The sequence below is a fragment of the Aythya ferina genome (genome assembly GCF_964211825.1).
Source record: "Aythya ferina genome assembly, chromosome: Z".
Classification (NCBI taxonomy): Eukaryota; Metazoa; Chordata; class Aves; order Anseriformes; family Anatidae; genus Aythya; species Aythya ferina.
In genome coordinates, this window is record NC_140299.1 from 20,966,713 (window position 1) to 20,988,935 (window position 22,223).

General features: G+C 42.4%; 1 long non-coding RNA gene across 1 annotated transcript; it reads right to left on the minus strand.

Moving 5' to 3' along the window:
* Positions 1-5,949: 5,949 nt before the first annotated feature.
* LOC311427576 lies at positions 5,950-21,549 on the minus strand. Its single transcript, XR_014687436.1, has 4 exons — positions 21,267-21,549; positions 17,018-17,145; positions 13,622-14,586; positions 5,950-6,503 (listed from the first exon to the last, which is right to left on the minus strand). It is a non-coding gene; the product is annotated as an uncharacterized lncRNA (long non-coding RNA).
* Between the last annotated feature and the right edge of the window lie 674 nt (positions 21,550-22,223).

Below are 22,223 nucleotides of genomic sequence, written 5' to 3' on the forward strand. Positions count from 1 at the left end.
GGGTTTAAAATGAGTTTTCAGAGACAAAGTAGGCACGTCTCTGATTAAATTATACATTATAGAATAACATGTTTTTAAAGTGAAAGTAAATTTAGTGTTTTTCTGTCTTCTGTAGCTGAGGTCAGTGAATTCAGATCCTTTCTATCAATTATCGGGGATGGGGAGGTTCACTCCTCTTCAAGATTTCATGGACCAAAGCTAGTCCATTCATATTTCTGGGGTGCCTTGATGCCTACCATAAGGAAACTGTTCCTTTCTTTGAAAGTGCCCCACTTAATCCCTGTGGAAGCAGCTGTAAGTGGAGATAAAATCAACTATGCTTATGACATTTGAGCTGGCAACCCATCTTTTTCGAAGCGTTGTAGTTCTTTCCCAGATTTACTATGCTTTTGTGGTTAATTTATTTATTTTTTATTTCATTTTTATGGAAAATATACAATATACTGTAAGGACTAGCAAGGACAGCAAATATAGCTCTGGATTGCTGGACAATTGCACCAATCTTGGTTATGGCAAACATCACAACTACCAAGGAATGCCAATAAGGGAAAGACATCACATGTACTTTCCCTTACATTTCTCGTGTTACTAGTTATGTGTCTCTTTCACTAGGACAAAGACATTCTTTATTTTATAGGTTTAAAATAAAATATTTTAATACCTCTTGCATGATTTTACTAGTCTTGGGGCAGTGATTAACATGTGATAAGCTCCCCTGAGAGCAAAAACATTAAGTTGTTAACAAGTTGCAAAGTGTGCACATGTAGAGTTTACAGTAAGGTATTGGATGTCTGCCATAAAGTGTTTAAGAGTGGCTGAGCAAAATCAATGTAGTTTTGCCACTGACTTCAGTAGATGAGGATGTCATGCACTGGGGAAGTCTACTAGAAAGAATTTTGGGCAAAATTCAGTATTAGCAACCTATTTCTATCTCATTCAAGAATTTACCTAATAGGCAATTAAATGATGTCTTCCTGATAAATGTTTATATACCTTGTGAGAACAGCTAGGGTGGTGTTTAAGCTTGATGAAAAATCCTGATAAAAAATGAATAAATAAAAGCAGCAAGGTGAGAAAAATTTATTTCTCCCTGTTCCCTCTCTGGGGGACCAGATTGGCCACCACTGTGTATTCCAGTCATTTGTTTTGGGAAAATTAATCCCTCTGAGATTTCCTTCTGCACAGAAAGTGTCTAACCAAACAAAAACTTCAATGGAAAGCTTTAATGGTACTACATATTTTTAGTATCCAACCAGTAGCCAAACAGATGTGTCCGACCAGTATGCAATGCAGGGGATGCATCTGACAAGCAGATGAATCGACTATTTGATTTTGACTTCCTTAATTTTCAGCCTTCAGAATTATTCTTTCTGGACCCTGAAGCCTATATTATTAAAAATATCATGGCTGTTATGGAGGCCATCGGGCATTTTAATATAATGAAATCTTAGTCTAAGTCTTCGTGATTTTATATTTCAAATGTTTTCATCCATTCGGGTCAAAATTTTGTCTGTAATACCAGCTTCCTGGATTGACAGAAAAAGAAACAACTACAGCAGGAGCTGACCAGTGCTCCCCTTTCTTTAAGTAGCAGCCACTGCCTTTGAAATGACAAACTGCTTGTGTCATTCAGTTCCTAATAAACTTGGGTCCTTTTATCAGAAGCCACTGCCATTTTCTCTTTTGAATAAAAAATAAAATAAAATAGGGAAGTGCCAGCAGAACAGTGCAGCTCTAGAGAAACAAATATTTCTCTAATTTCTGTGAATTGTTGGAGAAAAATTCACTTTGCTAATAAAATAGTTTGCAGGTAGCAATTAGATATCATGTGGTAATTTTTCATGGGGGCAGATCCTTGAAGACACGGTGTTCTTTTTCCCTAGGAACAGGGGGAATCTTACCAATGTGTCTAAATACTTGACGGTAAGAAAGGAAGAGGGAGCCAGGCTTATCTCAGTAGTCCCCACAGAAAGGACAAGAGGCAATGGGCACAAATAGGAACACATCAAATTCCAGCTGAACACAAGAAAATACTTGTTACTGTCCAGCACTAGAACAGGTTGCCCATAGAGGTTAATGAGTCTCCATCTATGAGGGTTCTCAAAACCCAACCAGACATTATCCTGGGCAACCTGCTGCACCTGGTCCTGTGAAAGGTTTGTGAGCTAGGTGGTCTTCCTACCTTTAATGCTTCTAAGAGGGGCAGAACCTCAGGGTTAGACTATTTTCAAGTGTATCATTTCAAAAAAGCCCAAAGAAATAGTGGAGTATATTCCATTTCACCACACTGACAAATAGTGTTCACTGTAAAATTCAGGGCATTTTCCTTCTCCACAATTCAGCTCCATGTTATTGTGAATTCTGTACCTTGCTGACACAAACAGTGTCACTCTAGATTCATGGACAAGGCTGGAGGGGTTTTTGTTAGTTTGTCTTTCAGTAAGCAAGATCTCCAATTATTTCTCATGCTAACAAAACTAGGAAAAAAAATTAGTTTTTATCCTTTAAGATGGGTGAACGTTTATTACTACTGCCACAAACACAACGTCACTAACAACTGTTTGTGAGAAACAGGACAAATTGCTAGAAGGGAATCACACCTTGAAATAAAAAATAAAGGAATATTCTCCATTGAAGAGGGAAATTCCATACAAATGCAAAATCATATTGAAAAAATGACACTCTGAAGTCACGTTGTCAAAGCAAGGAACATCATTGTTTGATGTTTACCAAGAGCACAGCAGGAAAGAAGAATCTCTTTCACACTGCAAATAGCTGTTAGTGAAGAAAAAAATCACTAGTGTTTGTTACTTAAGAAAGACAGATACTTAATACTGAAGTTTTCACATAAGCAGAAGTATGAAACATTCAGTATAAGCTGCCACCATGTTATTCAGAGAGAGACTGAAGGACAAAATGAGTTTCACCCCTTAAGACTGTATTTTCTCCTTCAATTTTTCTGTAGCCTTAGTGCCTTTCAGTATTTGTGAAGGTTAGCTGGAAATGTAACTATCTTTTTAAGACTCATGCTAATGTTTTGCTCTAGGTATAATTCATCTAAAAATCAGCATGAGTTTGGGGGACACTGCAGTGTATTATTTCAATGAAAAATCCCAAATCTGGATAGCCAATCTGTCAGCTTAGAAAAAGACTACTCTGATAAATGTACTGCAGTGTTTACAAAAACATGTTTTATTTCTCTCACACACACGTTTAATCAGTATATTAGATTGTTGTGGAGCAAAGTCCAATAAGGCTCTAATGGTAAGTATTTGGAGTGAGCATGCTTTGGCATACATTTTTTATGCAGATCCTCTAAGATTTTCAGTAGTTAAACCTTCACAATACCTGTGAGCTCTCTTGCTTACAGAACTTATTTGGTGTTTTGTTTCTCCCTCCATTGTGCTTTTCCCTTGGATGTACACTGTTTTGCAGAGAAACAATTAAATTACTGCCCTAGAAATTCTTCTGTGCATTGTAAATCAGTTTTAACGACATTTTAGAAGTTAGCTTTTCTTTTTTTTTTTTCCATAAATGGCAATTTCTGAGAATTCTTTTACTAACACATAGTCGAAGTACACTTCTTGTAGGTAATAACAGAATAATTCCTACCCATTGCATTAACATACACTTCTGGTGTCTATATTGCATGCCCATCGAGTTGAGATGATTTAGGAAATATAGTTGCTCTGTCTGTGCAGTTTTGATTTTAAGGAGATGCTGGTAATAGTTTGGGAAATCTTTCTGAAACTGTTTTTCTGCATGAGATGACTTCTCATTTCTAGTTTACTTTTAATCCATTTGTCGTTTTCCAAAAGAATGGTAAGTGTTGATGTAGCTCTATTCAGCATGCTTGCCCTGCTGTTACAAAGCCAATGAATAATTATTAATCCCAAACTTACATTGGAATCGTACATGGTTAGGATACCAAAAGAAGTAAAGCAGGATATCTTTATATAATTCCTCTTTAAAAGGGCTGTTTCTTTATTTGACAAGTAGAAAAATCAAAGCTGGCAAATTAATGCATGTTCATTTAATTTTCTCTGGTACTACGGTCAACAAGGAATTAAAAATAAATACTTAAATAGTCAGATTCATTCTGTAATAATAACAAAGAGAATAAAGAACCTAGGGCTAACAAAAACCAAATGCAAATTTAACATACATGCCAAAGACAAGCCCCTTGCCATCTTTTTTTTTTTTTTTTTTTTTTTTTTTTTTTTTTTTTTTAAATCCAAGTTTACTTTACTAATTGGATGACACATGGACCAGATTTTGGCTCCACTGCAGCCTTGTCCTTTTACAATACCAGCGGCCAGCATAAAATCAATCCAGGAATATCCCCTGGAAAGATAAGTTAAATCTTCAGCATCTTCTGCTTTGGGGAGGAGTAGAGGCTGAAGTGGAGAAGCCAGGGCAGTCAGAGCAGCCCAGGGTCCTGTCCGTGACCAGCCCAGGGACAGCCATTACAAGGTGACTGCCAGGGGCTGGTCCCCAGGGTAAGATACAGAGCTGTGGGGACTGTCTTGGTTGGGTAGCCCAAACAAACGTCTGGTGGTGTAACACTCAGGGGGTGTAGCAAGACACCTATTTCCCCACCTTGGCCTTTCCTCAGGATGGGTTGAGCTTCCTCTCTATCTCCTCAGTGTAACACCCAGTGGTCTGGGTATTGCATGTCTCTCTGTGGATGCAATAGAAAGATTCTCACTGACTTCGGTGGGCTTTGGGATTGTCTGTGATGAGCTGATGATCATCTTCAAAAGATCCTTGTGGACACATGTATCTGATTTTGTGTTTTAGAATTGTGATCTTCCGGCTGTGCTTCTGCAGTTACAAAGACCTATCAATTAAAAAAATAAACTCATTTCTTTATACAATAAACAGCAGCTGAGGCAAACTATCAAGTTTTTTGTTTTGTTTTGTTTTGTTTTGTTTTGTTTGTTTGTTTGTTGTTGTTGTTGTTGTTGTTTTAAATCACCATATAAATAGAAGTTCTTAGAACACTAAACGCATGCCAAATTTTATCAAAGTCATTGGGACTTTGGGACGCAGAAGGAATGCTGCCTTGTGACATATTCTGTGTGATGCACTTCAGATGGAAACCCCCCCGCTGGACACTGTTGCAATAACAAGCCCAGAAATTACAGCTGTAAGACTCAACTGCATGACTAAAGCCTACGCAGTTTGGACCCTGAAGGGCATCGTATAAGCCTTGACACAGTTACACTGTGAACACATGCTCCAGCCACATGCACACATGCTGTATTTTCTAAATGTTAAGGCCGTGACAACTTTTGCTCTTTGCTGTGCTTGTGGGTATGATCAGGGCAATGGCACAGAACAGTCTGAGCTATTGAAAAAGTCTGCTGCACACTTCCTTCTACTTGTGTGAGCGTGACTAACCATAAAATGGGTCCGAAATCACACCCAGGCTCACAGCTCAGTACTGGAAGACAGAAAAGAAAAATCTTTTGACTACTTAAATCCTAACAGCTTGTTTTTCGTGAGGGATTATTATTATTACTGTTGTTATTACTATTATTATTAATACTAATATTATTATTATTACTAACTTCAAAGTTTTAGGCCTGATCCTACTCCTCACACCTGCTTGGTGTTAAATCCTGTTCATCCTGTGTTTGTGGGTTTCTACACATTCCATTATTTTCAGTAACATTTCATTTTCATAAATCTGCAGCATGGCAGATCAATCAAAACATATAATATCAGAATAATTAAAATAACTCCATGTCAAAATCTGTAGCAAAGGCTTGTCCTGGTAGATTAACAAAATGTCCTAAGTTAATTGCAGTAGTTTAGAAGTCATTCAGAACCTTACGTAGTCACAAAATGTCATGCTATGGGACAAACTGTGCAGGAGCTGTGGCCAAGAATGATGGCAGCAAGTAGGAAAGGTGTTTGTACTGAAGGGAACAGCAAGAAAAATCCCTTTAAAATATTTTCCTTTATTTTAAGGAAGAAGAATGTCATGTACCTACAGGATTCAGACAAAAATTAGAAAAATTGTTAAGATTTTCCAGAGGATGGAGGTGAGTACTGAAGAATGTGGTGGAAGTAGGAACCCATGGTGAGAAGTGGCTGTAGCTTTGCTGTACCTTCTCTTTAATATGTGTCCTTACCAGCTGGACCATCTTCAAAAGGCACAGCTAACCTCCTGTCCTCCCTGCTTTCCATAATATGACTCAGATTCAGAGGAGCCCATGGAGGCAGTGGAACTTTTTCAGCTGCATAGGTGTAGGCAGGAGCCCTGCCATAGGTTCAGCCGAGTGACTTGGCCCTCTCAGATGTGTAGTAAAGCGCAGCATGGCAGTGTACTGAGCTGAGGCCACGATTTTGCTGCTGGTTTTGTTGCTGAGGCCTTGGGTAAGTCGGGACTCCTGGTTCCTTCTCTTCATGCCTTCCTCTCCCAGTCTGTCAAGAGGAGGTGAGGGGATACAGAGGTGCTCACCTCTCCAAGGTAGTGCTAGGTTATGGGTGAAGCTCTGAAATTATTATACGAGGTTTTATTAGTAATGTTAATGTTCACAAAGTTGATCAGCAAAATCACCAGATTTTGTCACTTTCGATCATGGATTGATAGTGTGCACAAACATTTTATATAGACATTTGTTCATAAACATCTAAAACCTGCTTTTTGCAGTCACCTGTGTTTGCAAGCCTGAGACTTCTTTTATTAATGCTTCTTATAAACAGTCATATAAAGCAAAATATCTGAGTGTCTACAGTGTGTTTGTTTATATAAACAGAGGCTGTGTGTACATTATCAACGTACACACCCAGATGTGATTCTTGCACATAATCACTGTAATTTAAAGAGGTTATTTCCTGGTTCAGTGCAATGTTCTGTTTTATTTTTTTTTCTTATTCTTTTTTTCCCAGAAAAAAATAAAGTTTTATCAATTTTGTGATTTCTTGTTAGTAAATAGCAGACCAAAACTAATTGCAGGTAGGATTCTGATGTATATAATCAGAAATTTGATGCGTAGCATATATAGCACAATAAATAATACCTAATGTGACAGCTTTTTGCTTTTTTGTTGTTGTTGTTGTTGTTGTTATAGAAGGAAAAAGTAATGCCTTTCTTTGTTGTTTTGCTTTCTTTTCCTTATTTTTTTTTCTTCATGTCTATAGCAAACTTGTCAATGGATTTTTTTTTTCCAGTGATTCTCTTGTACATATGTATAGACAGATACAGATATATATGGCAGGTTCAAACTGACTCCCAAGCATGTCACCTGATTAGAGATTATTTTTGCCTTATAATAGCATAGATGGTGAGGAGCTCCACTAGAGCATTCTAAAAGGAAATCTAATTTTTCAGCTTGAGAGAAATGGCTGCTAATTCTAAGCTACCATTTTCGTTTTTCTACAGCAGAAATGCATATTTTCCCCAATGATAAAATTTTCTCATAATAGAAATGAGCCAGTCCCCACGGGTGTGGTTATCAAGAGATAATCTCACCCCAATCTGATTAGAGGCATAAGGCTTGTGCCTCAAAATGCTCCAGGGTGTGATTATCTTATGATAACCATACCCGGTATCATGTCTTATTGATTAACTAATAAAGCTTCAGCATTATTATTCAGAGGAGGAACTAAGATATCAGCAAGAGATCTGGTTCTGGAAGGGGGAAGATTCTTTGGAGCTCTCCAAATAGCCTCTCTTGTTCTATTATAACATCTCTGAAATTATGGGGTCACCAGATGCCAGTTTTTGTTTCTTATTGGTGATTATATCAATGGTTTATTAAAACTGAGCCATACCCACAAATACGTAAAGACCCATTTTCATTAAACTGTTCCCTTTGCATTTATATTACAGATTTAGGTTACACTGCAGAATACAATTATGTTCTCTGGAGAGGATTTTGTAGTCTAGACATTAGCTGAGCACCTCTTGCAGGGCAGCTCCACATTGTCTGTGTGGTTATGGCATGGGGAGGTGGACACGTCTCTGTCCCACCAGTGGATCACTCCTTCCATGCCCACACACCCTTTAAGAGGTGCAATAAAGCCAGCCCCACCAGCCCTGGGTCTCCTGAGACCTCCAGTCCCAGTCATCCACTGTTACAGGCTGAGTACAGCTGTTTAGCCATTAGACCTCCTGAACAATAGCACAAAGAGGCCTTAAACAAGTGCTGGAGCTTTAACTAGAAAGCCACCTCCCCCTCTCCACAGTGTAGTTTGTTCTGTATAAAAAAAAAAACCTACTTAATGATGTGGGACTTGCTTGAACAGGCAATCTGAAGGCTAATGTCACAGCCAGCAGATTCTGATCTCCTCTGCATCAGTGAAGCACTGGAATTAGTTCACTGACTCTGGTGGAGCAAAACCAGGTTAATAGATACATCTAGGAAGAAAATATGGCTGGTGTATGCAAAAAGAGCCTCACTAGGAATTCCCTTGCAGTGCAACTTCTACATATGGATGGCAAAGGAGGCAATGTGTCCCTCTCTGTTAGAGTTAGATGGGAGTTTTTTTTTTTTTTTTTTTTTTCTTTGAAACAAAGGCAATGTTTACATCTGTATTGCAGTCTTCTCAATAAAAAGTGAGATGAAAATGTAAAACGATGAAATGTTTGATCAAACTTCTCATGTAGGGATGTGCAGCTCGCACCTAACAAAGGGCTCATTATACAGCAATGCAATCCACACCACAGTAATCCACTGTAATGAATTCTTTGGCAAATTTGCTGTGTCTGTTGTGGTGCCATACGCTCTGCTAATGGAGAATGTTAATTTCTGGAGCTAGCTGGAGCTTGCTGGTGAGCTGTCATCCTGCCCTTTCATGCTGTGTGGCAAAAATAGCTTCTTGTTCCTATTGCCAGCACAGCTCCCTTTTGGATAGTCACAGAGGTAATGCGGGTATAGATCAGGCTCTGAAGACCACTGGCATTTCCAGGATCCTGTTACCTACAGCTTCCCGGAGCAGGTTCACGTGACAAGTAGCCAAAAAAAACGTCTTCCTTCAGCATTCTCACAGATGTTTCCACCACTGTGGCTCTGTCACCATTTTTCACTGGGAATTGCTAACATCTCTGGAAGAGATGAGCTATTTAAGCTGTAACCTGTCTCTATTCAACATTTCTTGTGTGGGTTTCATTCTGCTTGAGCCATATAAAGTTATAAACCAGACTCAGGGTTTTTACCATCCAGCTTCCATCTGCAGTCAGTGGAAAGAGATCGGCAGCTTCAGGAGGTGGGTGATGATATCCTAGGGCAGGTGCCCATAGCAGAGGTGGTAAACCACCCACTGGGGTGCCTGTCCCTCACCCTGGACATCAGGGAGGGAGCCCAGATGGCAAGTTTGGGTGGGGTGCTCGTACACAGCCAGGTGAGGTGAAAGGAGTCCTGCCTTTACTACAACCAAGTCTTCACTGGAACTAGTGTTAACAATACGCTGTCTTCACTGCTGCCCTTCTGCTCCTGATCCATGTGGCTGGTGCTGCTTTGCAGACTGCAGGCTGTAGGCAGCAGAGCTGCCTGTTTCCTGCATCCAAGATTTAGTGCCGGATGCCAGGCTCCCTCTTAAGTCTTGTCTTTCCCTCTACAATGGTTCTGCTGCAAAGAAACATACAATTCCTGCCAAGGACACATCCTAATGAGGACATTTCCCCCTTCAACAGCACCTTTCTGTTCCATTGTTAATTAATATGAATAGAGTTCATCCTGAATCATAATGCATATTCTTCTTGTCTTGAATAGGTTACAGTCCAGGTGACAGAAAGGGAGGAGGCAGAGCGGATTTAGAAGACCAGAAAGTAAAATACACTCACGAAGTGATCTTATTTTAAATGTCAGGACATTTTATTGCTCTCTTGCAACTTGCTATGATAATTATAACTTTGTTTTTCTGTGATGTCCAGAAAGAATTTTTGCAAAAGTGTTTCTGATTTTGTCCATATGTTTTTTAGTGGAAAATGTCATGTTCTCCATATATAAGCCTGCTTACCACAGACCTAATCTTATTCCAAGAATTCTCTTTTCCTTTTATAGAAAGAGTAAAAACAAATGGTCATCCTGATTATCAAAACCAAAGTCAGTGTCTTTCCATTCTCTGAAACATCCTAGATTGAAACGTACACCTTCAGGACAGGGCAAATGGGTGGTTATCAAGGGAAGGAGTCAGACTCCACGTTACATCACACTTTCTGCTTATCCTAAGCAATATCCCTCTGTCTGAAGTACATGGAACAAGCAGTTCTGCTCCCACAATGAGGTGGGCAAGGAATCTGAGTTACACTTGAGGAAGAGCATTGCAGTAGCCCCAGAACCCTTTTGAAACTTAAGAAGTGATTATCTGTTTCCATGAGAATTACTTTAGATGCGGAAACTCCAATCTTTAGTCCAATCTCCACTCCTTCTAGTCCAAAATCTCTGATCCTCTAAAGTCGTGTCATGGGGTCATATCATGATGTCATGATGAATAAAAGAAAGCCTTGGGGCACTCTTTTTTGAAATTAGGCCTATGCTCAATGGATGGTCTGTTCTGTGTTTTTTATTTTTTTAATTAATTTTTTTAATTTTTATTTTTCCAAAGCTCATCACAGATATGCAAACCAACAGCAGTTGCTGTAAGAATGCCCATTTGCCTTCCCTCTGCTGCATATGACTTCCCTCTTCCTGCTCCTGTTGCTTGGTTGCTGTGTCCCTCTCTGTATTCCCCATCTGGGCTCTGCTGCAGAGAGGCTGTGAGCAGCAAGGGGTCGGGGACCTGGTGCAGCCTGTGGAGCATCCCTAGTGATTACATAAAACTGCTAATCTTCCTGGCCCCTTCATTGCCAGCACAGATCATAAGCAACCAACAATGTCATTTCAGTGAGCCAGGAATAATGCATCCAAATCATGGCAGTGCCCTAAACCAACCCATTCTACAATATGATGGGTCTAAGCTTTTGTGTGCATACACGTGTATGAGTACAATCTTCAGATGGACCCATTTTCCCGAAATCTTAACAGCATTTTAAGGATCTTTGAACAACAAAGCATATAAACAGACTTTAACTTGGTGCATAATATTTTTTTAAATATTAAGTACTTCATTAAATCTTTGTGGGCATGAAGTAGGGGCATAAAATATGTTATGACTGGAAAATACTAATCCAACAATTCGTATTTACTTTGTTGCTCATTTAAATGTGGGAGCATTCAGTTAATCATGAGGGAGGATTTACTCGTTTGTTTGTTTGTTCATTTATTAATTTATTATTTTCTTTGGCATTATCCCAGGCAATGTGCTGGACTTGCTGCACGGCTATGTTTACACAGGCACTGCAGTTATGAAGGGTTAGAAGTCATTGGCTTCGCTATTCCTGAATGGTACATTATTCCACAGATAGTTTCATCTATTTTAATAGGAAAACTTGCACAGTAAAATATTCTCCAATACTGGAAAAGGAATCAGAGCATGATTTGTGCCCTTTGTGTTACGTTTTTGTCCATTGACTGTAAGTTAGAGAGAAGATTTAAAAAAATATATGTGTTATTTTGAGTGCTGCAACAGGAAATGCAACTACCTAGATCAGCATATAAAAAGGCATCCCATGGAGTTAAGCATGATGCACAAAAGCTGTAATGCAAGAGAAATGGTACTTTAAACCCTGTACAGTGCTATTTCAAGCAGAGTTTTCTGGCAGATTTTAGTTTTTTGTAAAGACCACAAAAGTGTTGTTATTGTTGGATAAAAATAACAGCTGCAAGGGAGGCTGAAATTCTTTCTGAGATAACAAAGAACAAAGGAGAGACTTTGCATCGGGATTTGTGTCAGCTCTAACAGCTAAATTGTGCTCTCAGCTCGGTGGGCAGGGTTGCCATGAAGTCATTGTGTGACCACGCTAGCCCATGCCCAAGGGGTGAGTTTGGTTCCAGTGAATGACCAGATCCAGGGCCGAGGGCCAGCAGCCGGTGAATGAATTGTCCTTTCACTGAAGCCTTTCAGAAAATGAAGGGGCTCGTCTCTAAGTCCGGTGCTGTGGCAGAACAGTGAGGGAGAGGGATTTAAGATGTCAGTCCCCCAGCCTGGCTGGCAGGGCAGCCCCGTGGGTGCCAGCAGGGAGGAGGGAGTGTGTTGCAGCACAGGGCTGAGTAGCTGCACCACTCCTGATGAGGTGGGACACCCCTGGGTGCCATTCTTAGCGTGCTGGTTACATTTTTGCTACTGCTCAGAAAATTAGTGATTATTGAAGCCTCTTGCATTCAGGTCTAAGACCAAACAAAACACAATACAGCCCCAGGTCCCCTGAGCCAGAAATGGGCCTTTGTGGATGATGTGCATCAGTCTGGAATGTTTATTCTGTGCAAACTGAGGAACAACAGGATAAAGTAGAGTTTGTTCATTCCTGAATAAGTTAGCACATGTGCCCTGAAGAAGTTCTGATCGTGTAGGCTTTTGTCTGCTGGCCCTTTGGTCTACAGCTTCTGAAAATTATATGCTGTTTCTAAGTCTTTAACACCCCTTTTTAACAGATAGGGTTGGCTGTGCACATTTTGGCAGCACTATGTGCAATGAAAAATGCAGATAGGAATGCTCTAAGAAAGTATTTTTTTAATTACTGGAAAATGTGTTTCATTTCACTGCAAAGACAAATGGCAGAAGGGACCAGCAATTTGGAAGTCCCTCACAGACCGAGGCCAAGATACAACACATCATATTCCGCCCTCGAGCCGTGTCCCTGGGCCCAACTGCTCAGAGGCAGGGGCTGACCAAACACCACCTTTTTGGGGTGCTGGGCTGAAACAGAGGGACGTCTCTCCTGTCCGGCCACGTTGGTGCCAGCAGCCACTCATGTTACCAAAGCCCCTGGTGTCAAACTCATCTGGGACCTAGCCAAACACACGGGCTTGTGCAAAGGAACAGTCCTCTTAAAACAGGTTTTCTCATTTGGGAAGCTGATCATATAATTTGCCTCCAGTTACCGTGGATGTGTAATGGGTTTACTTGATTTAAAACCAGTTCTCCATTTGGGAGTGAAGGAGAGAACAGAATAACTACATGTTGGACTCTTTCCCTCTCTGTGGGTGACTTACAAGTTATATTTTAAGCACAACCTCATGATTCCCTGGCTTTTGCCTTGAGTGGGGCAATATGGACCCCTGCGAGATATAAATCTAAGCATGTTAATAAACAAGCAAGCAAGTCGTATCTAGTTGTCACTGCTAAGATACACACAGCTAAGGAGGGGGTAAAGGGGATGGGGAACTATACAAATGTTTGTTTGAATACGAGAGAGATGTTTGCAGTCTTTTTGCTTGTTGACACATATCTCCATGCTCCCTGATTATTGCAGGGTTTGAACATTAAGCTATACCTGAAGTAAATAAACACCTGCACCGAGGCTGTAAAAAGCAGGTGAGCCCCTCCTGAGCCACCAGCACCTCTCTCCCATTGACAGCCTGAGCCACCAATGCCACCGGCCCACGGAGGATAGGAGGTGAACAGGTTGGGCTAATGAGCAAGGGCAAAGAGCTGCAGTTTCCTTCCCCACAGCTGCACATATGGGCTGATGGAAGGCAGCTGGGCTAGCCCCAAAGCTTTTTCTTTCCAAACCCGAACTACACTGTTTCAGCAGTGGTCTCCTGTGAGAGATTCCTCCAGCACTCACCCCTGTGGCTTGTTTGGATGCTGTAGATACTTGGCCTTTGTTCTTCATTGTAGCACCTGTCCTGTGGGTCTTGTTGTAAAACTTCAGTCTTTTTGCCCTTCTTTAGAAACAAGCAGGCTTAGCACCCAGTGTGCTGCAGCATGGAAACTGGCAGGGCACAGTCTGAGGCAGCCTGGAAAGATGATGTCCTACAGGTAGCTGAAGTGCACGTGGACAGCCAGCCCTCTATTTGCCTTTTTGCGGGGCCGTCAGTGCCTTTGGTCTACAGCCAGAGACTGGGATCTGATAATGCTGAAGGTCAGTGCTGTAGGCACCCAGTGGCATCTCTGACATCCAAATCTGATCCACGGGTATGCTGGAAGTTTGGCTCCTTGGCGTGGGATTTGTGGAAGACAGCTGGGTGGGGAGCTGCCAGAGCTGGGCAACAGCTCTGCCAAGGAGAGGAGGGTATGTTTTGTATCCTGTCCTCCTCTGAGAATTGAAGGTCTTACTCTGGCCAACAAAACATGCCATTTTGGAATTGTCCTGCTGAAATGTCTCTGCCTTTCTTTGAAGGAGCAGATAGCTTCATGTTTGGCTTTGAGAAAATCCACGTTGCCCTGGTGCTGGGGCGCCTGCTGCAAGCCTCTGCTGAACGCCAGCTTGTCTCCATCGAGCTGTTTTCTTCCATGACGTTTGCAGAGGCCTGAATAAGTCAGGCTGCAGATGTGCAATGAGTACTGCCTGACAGGCTGTCCATTACTGCTATTTTTCTCATACTCCCCTCAGTGCCTGATTATTGTGTCTTTTTTAATATCAAAATTGTAAGGGCATATAGGGAAGGAAATGTCATTCTGCTGTTTGTTTTGCTTTTTGGTCTTCACATGAATTTAGCTCTCTGTGGTCCTAGGCCAGGACATAAATGCAGTTCTGACTCTCTGTGTGTTCTTGAATCTATTCAGGAGACAGTTGCAGTGTCACAGGACCTGCAACCCAGAGAACAGAAATTAGGATCATCGGCGTTGAGCTTTTTGCAAACACTTTGTTCATAAGGAATTACTTGCTCACTGCCATTTGCAAATCTTAAGTAGAGGGTGAATTCAGAGAGCCTAGGTGCTATGCTCTGTGTATTTGTATAAAGCCAGCCACTTTTACATCTGAGAAATTCTTTGCTGGCTGTTTAAACAGCAGGGAGCAGAAGAAAAAAACCTTTGACAGTCCTCCCCTGGGATGTCATGGGCTCTGTGATATCTGTGATAGACTGGCTGTAAAAGGCTACCATGGCACATGATGGGAATGATGCATTAATTGTCTTACATGTAACAGAACTGCTGCTAATCAACAGGCAGATCTGTAATAGCTGGCTTGACCTGTTTCAATACTAAATAAATATTTGGCTTCAGATAACAGTTAACATTAAAAAAAAAAAAAAGAAAGAAAGAAAGAAAGAAAAAATCAACAGTGTTGTAGAAGAACATCTGGGGGATGATATCAAAAGGAAACACATACCCAAGTTTATTTTTATCTACATTGCATGCTACCTGAAAGTTTGACAGCCAGATGTCTGGCCTCCCTCTCTAGGCTGTGGAGAAAGTGCTGGGTGGGATGAAGCACCTGCCAGAGGTGCTTTCTCTATTCCTTCTCAGGTGGCTTCAGTGAGCCTGGAAGTGCCTGTTCCTCCTCTTTGTCTATAGGTGGAGGCTTATGACTACCCTAGCTAAATGTCTAACTTTGAAATAGACACAGCTGAGTAAGAGCGACCTCACCCTGCTGTGTGCACCCTCCTCACCTCTCTACCTGCTCTCTTCCACTGGAGAAAAAGAGAGATTTTTTGGGTCTGGAGTCACCTCCTATGCTAAAGCGATGGGGCAGCACCACTGCCAGCTCATGGCTGTCGCCAAGTCTGGGCCACGAAGGGAAGCCCTGAGCTGAGGAGACCCCTTGCCTGCCACGAGGCTTGGTGGGACATGCCAGGGCTCGGGGCTGCACTGGCTGCCCCAGCACCCCTCGGACTCGCAGGGCTCGGGGGGCAGAGCAGGTTCTGTGCCTTACCTGGGGCTGTGGTGCCAGCGTGCATGTGCCACAGGAGCTCAAGGAACCAGAGGAACATGTGTCAGCTCTGCCCAGCCAGTAGGAAATTTCCCCGTGTAAATAATGAGATGGACGTGGGATAGATTGGGTTTTGTATTGGAAAGAAAGGCGGGCAGAACCACAGCTACATCCCTCCTGGAGGCCATCTCCTCTGCCCAAGTAATTCCTCCTGCAGTGACTCCACATGCGGGTCCCCTGCAGGAAGCATGGAGCGAAATCAGATTGCAGCCACCACTGGCTTCTGCCAACAAAGCCAGAGTCACTCAAGTCGTTCATTCTTGTGCTGCATGCAATAGCAGTCAGTTGCAGGCAAGCTGAAGTTGCCAAAATTTCACTTTTCTTTGCAAAAAAAAAAAAAAAAAATTAATAAGCAGAATTGTGAAGCCCATGTAGAGCTAGCCAGCACAACCAGCTGCCAAACCCTACTCGGGAAAGAAAGCAGATAAAAAACAAATACATTATCACTCCACCTTAGCTAGCCCATACCACAAACTTCTTTCTCCCCACTTGTCTGCCACTCAGACATTTAGACAGGCTGTCATTATCAGCCACCCGCTGCCCCAGCTTTGCCCCAATTTTTTTAAGCCCTACAGCACTGTCATTTGATGTGTCTGGTGAGAGAATTAAAGTAGATGAAGACTGAGGATACCACTCCCTTAGGTAATGATATATTCTGATTCCCTCCAGCTATCTTTCTGACAATCCCGTCCTCCTCATCCTGGCCCTACTCCCCTCTTCCACAGACTGAAGAATAATTAAAACTCCTCTGCATAAGGCATGGCTGCATTCAACACTCAGCTCTGACTCTGTTAAAAAATGCTTGTGACAGGTGGGGTATAGTCTGTGCCATAGCAATAAGCAGTCGGCAGGCAGTAGCCAGCAGAAAAGCAGACAAAAATACCTGGCATACAAAGGCCAGGAAGGAAAGGAGACAAAAACACTGAATTATGTACTTTTGAAACAGAACCTTAAATAAGACCTCATAAATTTAAACAATAAATGTTAAAACTTAAAATTATTGTGCAGGTACTGTCCTGAATGCATCCAGCAGGTATAAAACCGCTAAGATATTTCTCTGGATCTAATAGATATGCAAGAAACCTTAGCATGAACCAGGATGTGCAGTTATTTGGAAATCCAGTAATACTGCAAATCAGGAGAGCTGCACCTGGGAGGTCAAAATTACAAGTTCCAAATAGTACTGGAAAGGAGAAAGGAAATATTCAATGAGGTGAACCACAGTTAATGCAAGTTACCTAATAAGGGAACTTCAGGAAGAAAGTTTCCAGAACAGGCAGCTTAAATACCACCAGGCTGTCAACATGCCCATGCTGGGGTGATCCTGGAGATGTTCATTTTCAGAACTGGTTCTTCCTTCCAGCCACAGCACTGCCGGGCTCTGGTGTAATTAGTCACATGTTTAGATGCAGCATTCACACTCAGAAGCTTCCTTCCTATCCTAAAAAACACAGGCAAAAGAATCAAAAAATGCGTCCAAAACATCCTCCAAAAACACAGAACTCATTTTTAACCCAAAGACACCCACACCCAGTTATTCTGACAAAATGATACTCTCCCAAAAAGCAAAGCTCTCGTGGTTTCTGATATTATCACAGCCTTGGAATGTGTGCACAGAGTTGCTTGCAGGGTTACTTTTTTTTTTTTTTTTCTTAATTGTATTCAATAGTTGATGGATCACATGCTATTGTAACAAGAAAAACAGGTTTGATAAAACAAATATGCTGGTGAATAGAACGTGTAGTCATAACTATTTTTAAGAGATAAAATGGGCAAACATGGGAATTAGGTCCAGAATAAAACTGAATGTGCCATGGTTTCCCTGATAATGTGGGCTCTGTTTCATGCTCCTCAGAGGTGGTGCAAGAAGCAGGCACTGGCCAGCAGGTGATCTCTGTCTGAGCATTTTTCTTTGCTGCATGTTGGGCAAGGCAACACACACTGCTCTAATCCAGGCTGCAAAGGGACCCCTGGCTGTGGCTGGTCAGGGAACCCTGCAATATGCATTTATTCCTTTCTACAAACTCTCCATCACTTTCAGTGCAACCTGAATTGCCCATTTTATGTCAGGAAAGGGAGACCGAGGAGCTGAAGTAGTCCTTTAAGGACAGTAACCAACAGAGCAGTCTTGCCTGGGCAGCTGCAGCCCAATAACAGCTCTCAGAGAGCGAGATTTAACGAGGGCAGAGAATGGCAACACCCAGCCAAAGGGAAGGAGTTTTCACCAAGACCGGACTGGAAGAGCAAGCATGAATACGGGGGAGCAGAAAGACTTGCACTGCCCAGGTGTACCGAGGATACCCAGAAATGACATTTCCTATTCTTTCCCCCAGCTTTCAACTCTCTTGTTTTATCCGTAAGTGAAATGGGTGACGGCACAGCCAAGAAGTCAGCTTGTGAAGGCTGTAAATGCTCTGCTTATCACGTAGCCCTCAGAGAATCGAACCGTGGACTAGAACAATGATGTGGTGGGCTGCACAGTCCCCGGGGGGGCTACCTGCACCTGGGGAAGGTCTGTGGATGCAACCCCAGCTGGGCTGGTTTGAAAACAAACACGAAGTAAAAGCCAGATCACACATTTCAGCCCCGAGACTGGTTGCACCAAGGAGCCCAGCCGCGGCTGTAACAGGAGTCCTGTGAGCGAGGGCCCCTGGCTGGGGGTGCTGGAGGGTACCAAAGGCAAGCCACAACAGGTTTGGTGGGTTTTATTTCTGGTGTTGTGACTTTAATAGGTAGCCTAAGTTTTCAGGAGGTGTGGTTTAGATACCAGAGATCATACGCCAGCAATTACACATTTGATGATTTGCATATAGAGTTTATTTGCGTATAGAGCCCTATTGCTGTTTCACCACCTATTTTACTGCACTGTGAGATGCTGTTATTTTCCTGGTTGTCTGGGGCTTGTAGCCATAATTTGGGTCTAACATGGTGAAGGGACAGGAGGTGCCCAAAGGGATGTGGCTAGGTAAAAGCACCGTTACCACCAAGCGTAAGATACCCACTCTGCACACAGGGTTATATCAGGAGCTAGCTAATTACAGAAGAAAAGGTAGAATAGACTGTTTCTGGTCAAGAGGTCTTGCTTTAGTGTCTAATCAGGGAGTTTCTACCCCAAACTCATAAAGGGGAGAACATAATTACCCTCTTACATGGAGAGATATGCAAGAGGTGGTTTCCAAGAGTTGGATCTGCTCAGGACTGTTGAGAAAGGTCTGAGCCTGTGGATCTGCCTCCTAAACACAGTGATGCTGCGCTGGCTGAAACAAGAAGCTGAATTCCCTTAGTGTGTGGACTTTGCCATGGTATTTAAATCGTTGACTTTCTTGCCTAAGACTCAGAGGAGGCTTTATGGGAATGGCTCTGCTGAAGCTGCACTTTTTAATATGGAAGGCTCTGGGTTTCCTTGCTTTCATCTGTAACTAATAAAGGAAGAGGAGTCACTTTCCAACCCATGCACTTTACACTCTGTTGCCTATTATTCGCAGAGAGACCTGGATAACAAGTGATGCACTGAGCAGAGTCAGCCTAGCCATTTGGAAGGAAAATGTTCCTTCACAGCAGGAAAAGCAAGTGGGATGTGGGAGAGCATGGGAGGAGAAAGCAGCCTCACTCTTCCAAACTGCTTATGTAAAAAAACAAAAAACAAAAACAAAAACAACACAAAACCTACATTAGGCATGGGTGGCCCCAACCCTTTTATTTTCTTCTTGTGGGGAATAAACTACAGCAGAACATACTGCCCACCACTGATGGCCTACTATGCCAAGAGTTGGGGTAAAACAAACAAAGAAACAAAACAAACAAACAAACAACAACAACAACAACAACAAACAACCCACACTTTTACGAGAATATTGTTTAAAAAGAAAAAAATTAAAAGATATCACATTTGGTATTTTCATATGAGTAGATCAACCTGAGGTTTGTCCTTTATACCGGGAATACCATAGCTAATTAAATCTGAATGCATTTTTATCACATTTCTCATTTTCTACACGAGTTGAAGATTTAACATGGCACTCTGATGACAACCTGAGAATGTGACTTTTTCAGTAAGTTGTAGTATTTTTCCTCAGATTTCCTCGGATGTGTTTGAATGTGTGTGTTCCTGAAGCATAAGTAATGTTGGGTTTGAGAGAGCAAACACTGGGAGTCAGACACTTCCCCACCTTCAGCATGCCGTCCTCGTTTGCCAGCATGCACCCTTTGAGTTTTACAGGCATGAGCTATCAGCGAGCTGCCCTTGGCTTTCGCTAGGAGCTCCTGTGCCATATGGTGAGAGCACCTTGGGCGACCCTTGACGTGCAGGCAGACATCCCAACCACTCCTGTGTGTCTCAGCGAGGGTGTCGCAGCACATCTGAGACCAAACGGCTTGTAGGTCTGCCTGCTTGATGCTACCTCTTTATCCTCCTTGCCTGTCTCCTTGGCTGTGGTTTCCCTGCTGGAGTTTCCCTCGCTGCCCCTCACCAGCCTCCTGCAGCTCCCCAGCCTCCCTCCCTCACCCACGTACCTGCTGCAACCCCTCTGCAGCCTCTCTGGCAGCCCCGCATATCCCGTGGGCTTCCCCATCCCCACCTTCAGGTTTCAAATCCAATGGGGGAAAAAAAAGAAAAAAGGTGTGAATTGAGAAATGAAATAAAACATGAAATTTGGGGCAGAGCTGTGAACGCTTTGATGCTGATCATGCAAAGCGTCTCAGCATGAGCCGAGCTGCGTAAGCTGCCTTCTGCAGTGTGACTTGGAGTGCGTGCATCTGCTCATCCCGACTCTGCCTGCATCTAAGGCTGTGTTTATTTTCACTACAGAGTTATTATTTCATCCCCTTGGTCTCTCCTTCTCTCTCTCTCTCTCTCTTTTTTTTTTTTAATCTATTCCTGCACGGTGAAGTAGCAGGCACACTTTAAACCTCATAACAGAATGGTGTCAAGAGAGCAACAGAGATTGATGCTGGCTGGAGTGAGAGTGAACTGGTGACAAGAGAGAACGTAAAAAGTTCACCATTTGTGATGTATATTATGTTTTCTCTTCAATATCTGAGAGGCACTTGGAGAGGCAGAACATTAGGTCTTTATTGATGCAGCTCTAGAGAGATGTAAAATGGTGCACTCAAACAGGTAACGCGCTGCTGAAAATGATTTTGAAAAGATTGTAAGGGGAAATATTGAGTCATCATTCAGGGCCTCTTTTCTGTGATATTAGCATTGCTGCCATCATCAGTGACACTGCTTTAGTATTGGCCAACATGACTGACAGAGACATAAACCTTGGGACTAAAATAAGCCACAAGCCTGTTTGGAGGTGTCCCCCTGTTCCCAATTTCTGGGATTGTGACCCACCTTTGGCCATAGCCCCAAACTGTTGTTATCACCACAACACTCAGCAGTGACCAAGCGGCAGTGAAGCTTCATTGTATCTCCAACCATTCTTCCCCAAACCTCTCTTCCCAGCTCTTGTCCCCTGCTAAATAACACAGCGATTTGAAGACCCTCTTGTTTTTATTTAGGACATCTTCCCATCTCTGTGTAAGAAGTCAGTAGTCCACGTAGCTTCCTTACCTCTGTTCTCACAGTTGTAGGCGCTGGGAAGCGAAAGCTGTGAATTTAGAGATGGATGCTCAGGGAACAGCAGTAAATGGAGAGAGCTGCTATTTTCAGTCATGGATGCAGTCAGCTTCTTCGTGATTTCAAGTGCTCTGACATAGCCAATGTTGTGGGGACCTCGGCAGACTGATAATGCCAAACAGTTCAGTGTTATACTGCTGTATCAGCAAGATCCATCCTAAGGCAAGCTCAGGGACGAGCAGATGTCACACTGGCTGTGGAAAAATTTAATCCGGGTGAGGAGCTCTCTCTCTGCTCCTCTTTTGCTTACTCATGTGCTGTAATTTGCTTAGGCAATTACCATGCAAATATAAACCAGTGCTGCAATATGTACAGCACCCGATATTTGTTCTTATGCAAAGACAAATGAAATTAGGAAAATAATGTAACTGCTTATTCTAATAGCATGTTATGCAGCTTGCAAGAGGTTAGAAAATGCAATGAAAACTCTCTGTAAGAGGCAAGGAAACCCAATATGTTCTCCCCTGAATGACTACAATGTGTGGGAGGACGCAACCAGAAACCGTACCCCCTGCAAGCTCTGGCAGATCACCAGATCAGGAGGGCAGAACTCAAATCCTTGGTTCATCATTGGAGATAGATGGGTGCAGCAGAAAGCTGTGTGAGAAAGAACCGCCTTTGTGCTTGGTCACTACGAGAAGCCCATCGCTCTTAGACGCCTCACTCTGCATCCCACTGTGTTTCTGGCAAAGCAGAAAGTGTAACACCAAGTGATGGAGTGAGAAATGTAGTATTAAAGTATGTCTGCTTTGGGCTCTACTGCCAAACGTGACACCAAACAGATCAATCTCACTTGTTAATTTAAGTATGTGATTACACAGCTAGTTGGATGTCAGTGATCTGCAAACTTGAGAAAGGTAGAGTATAACTAATTTTTTTATTATATATATA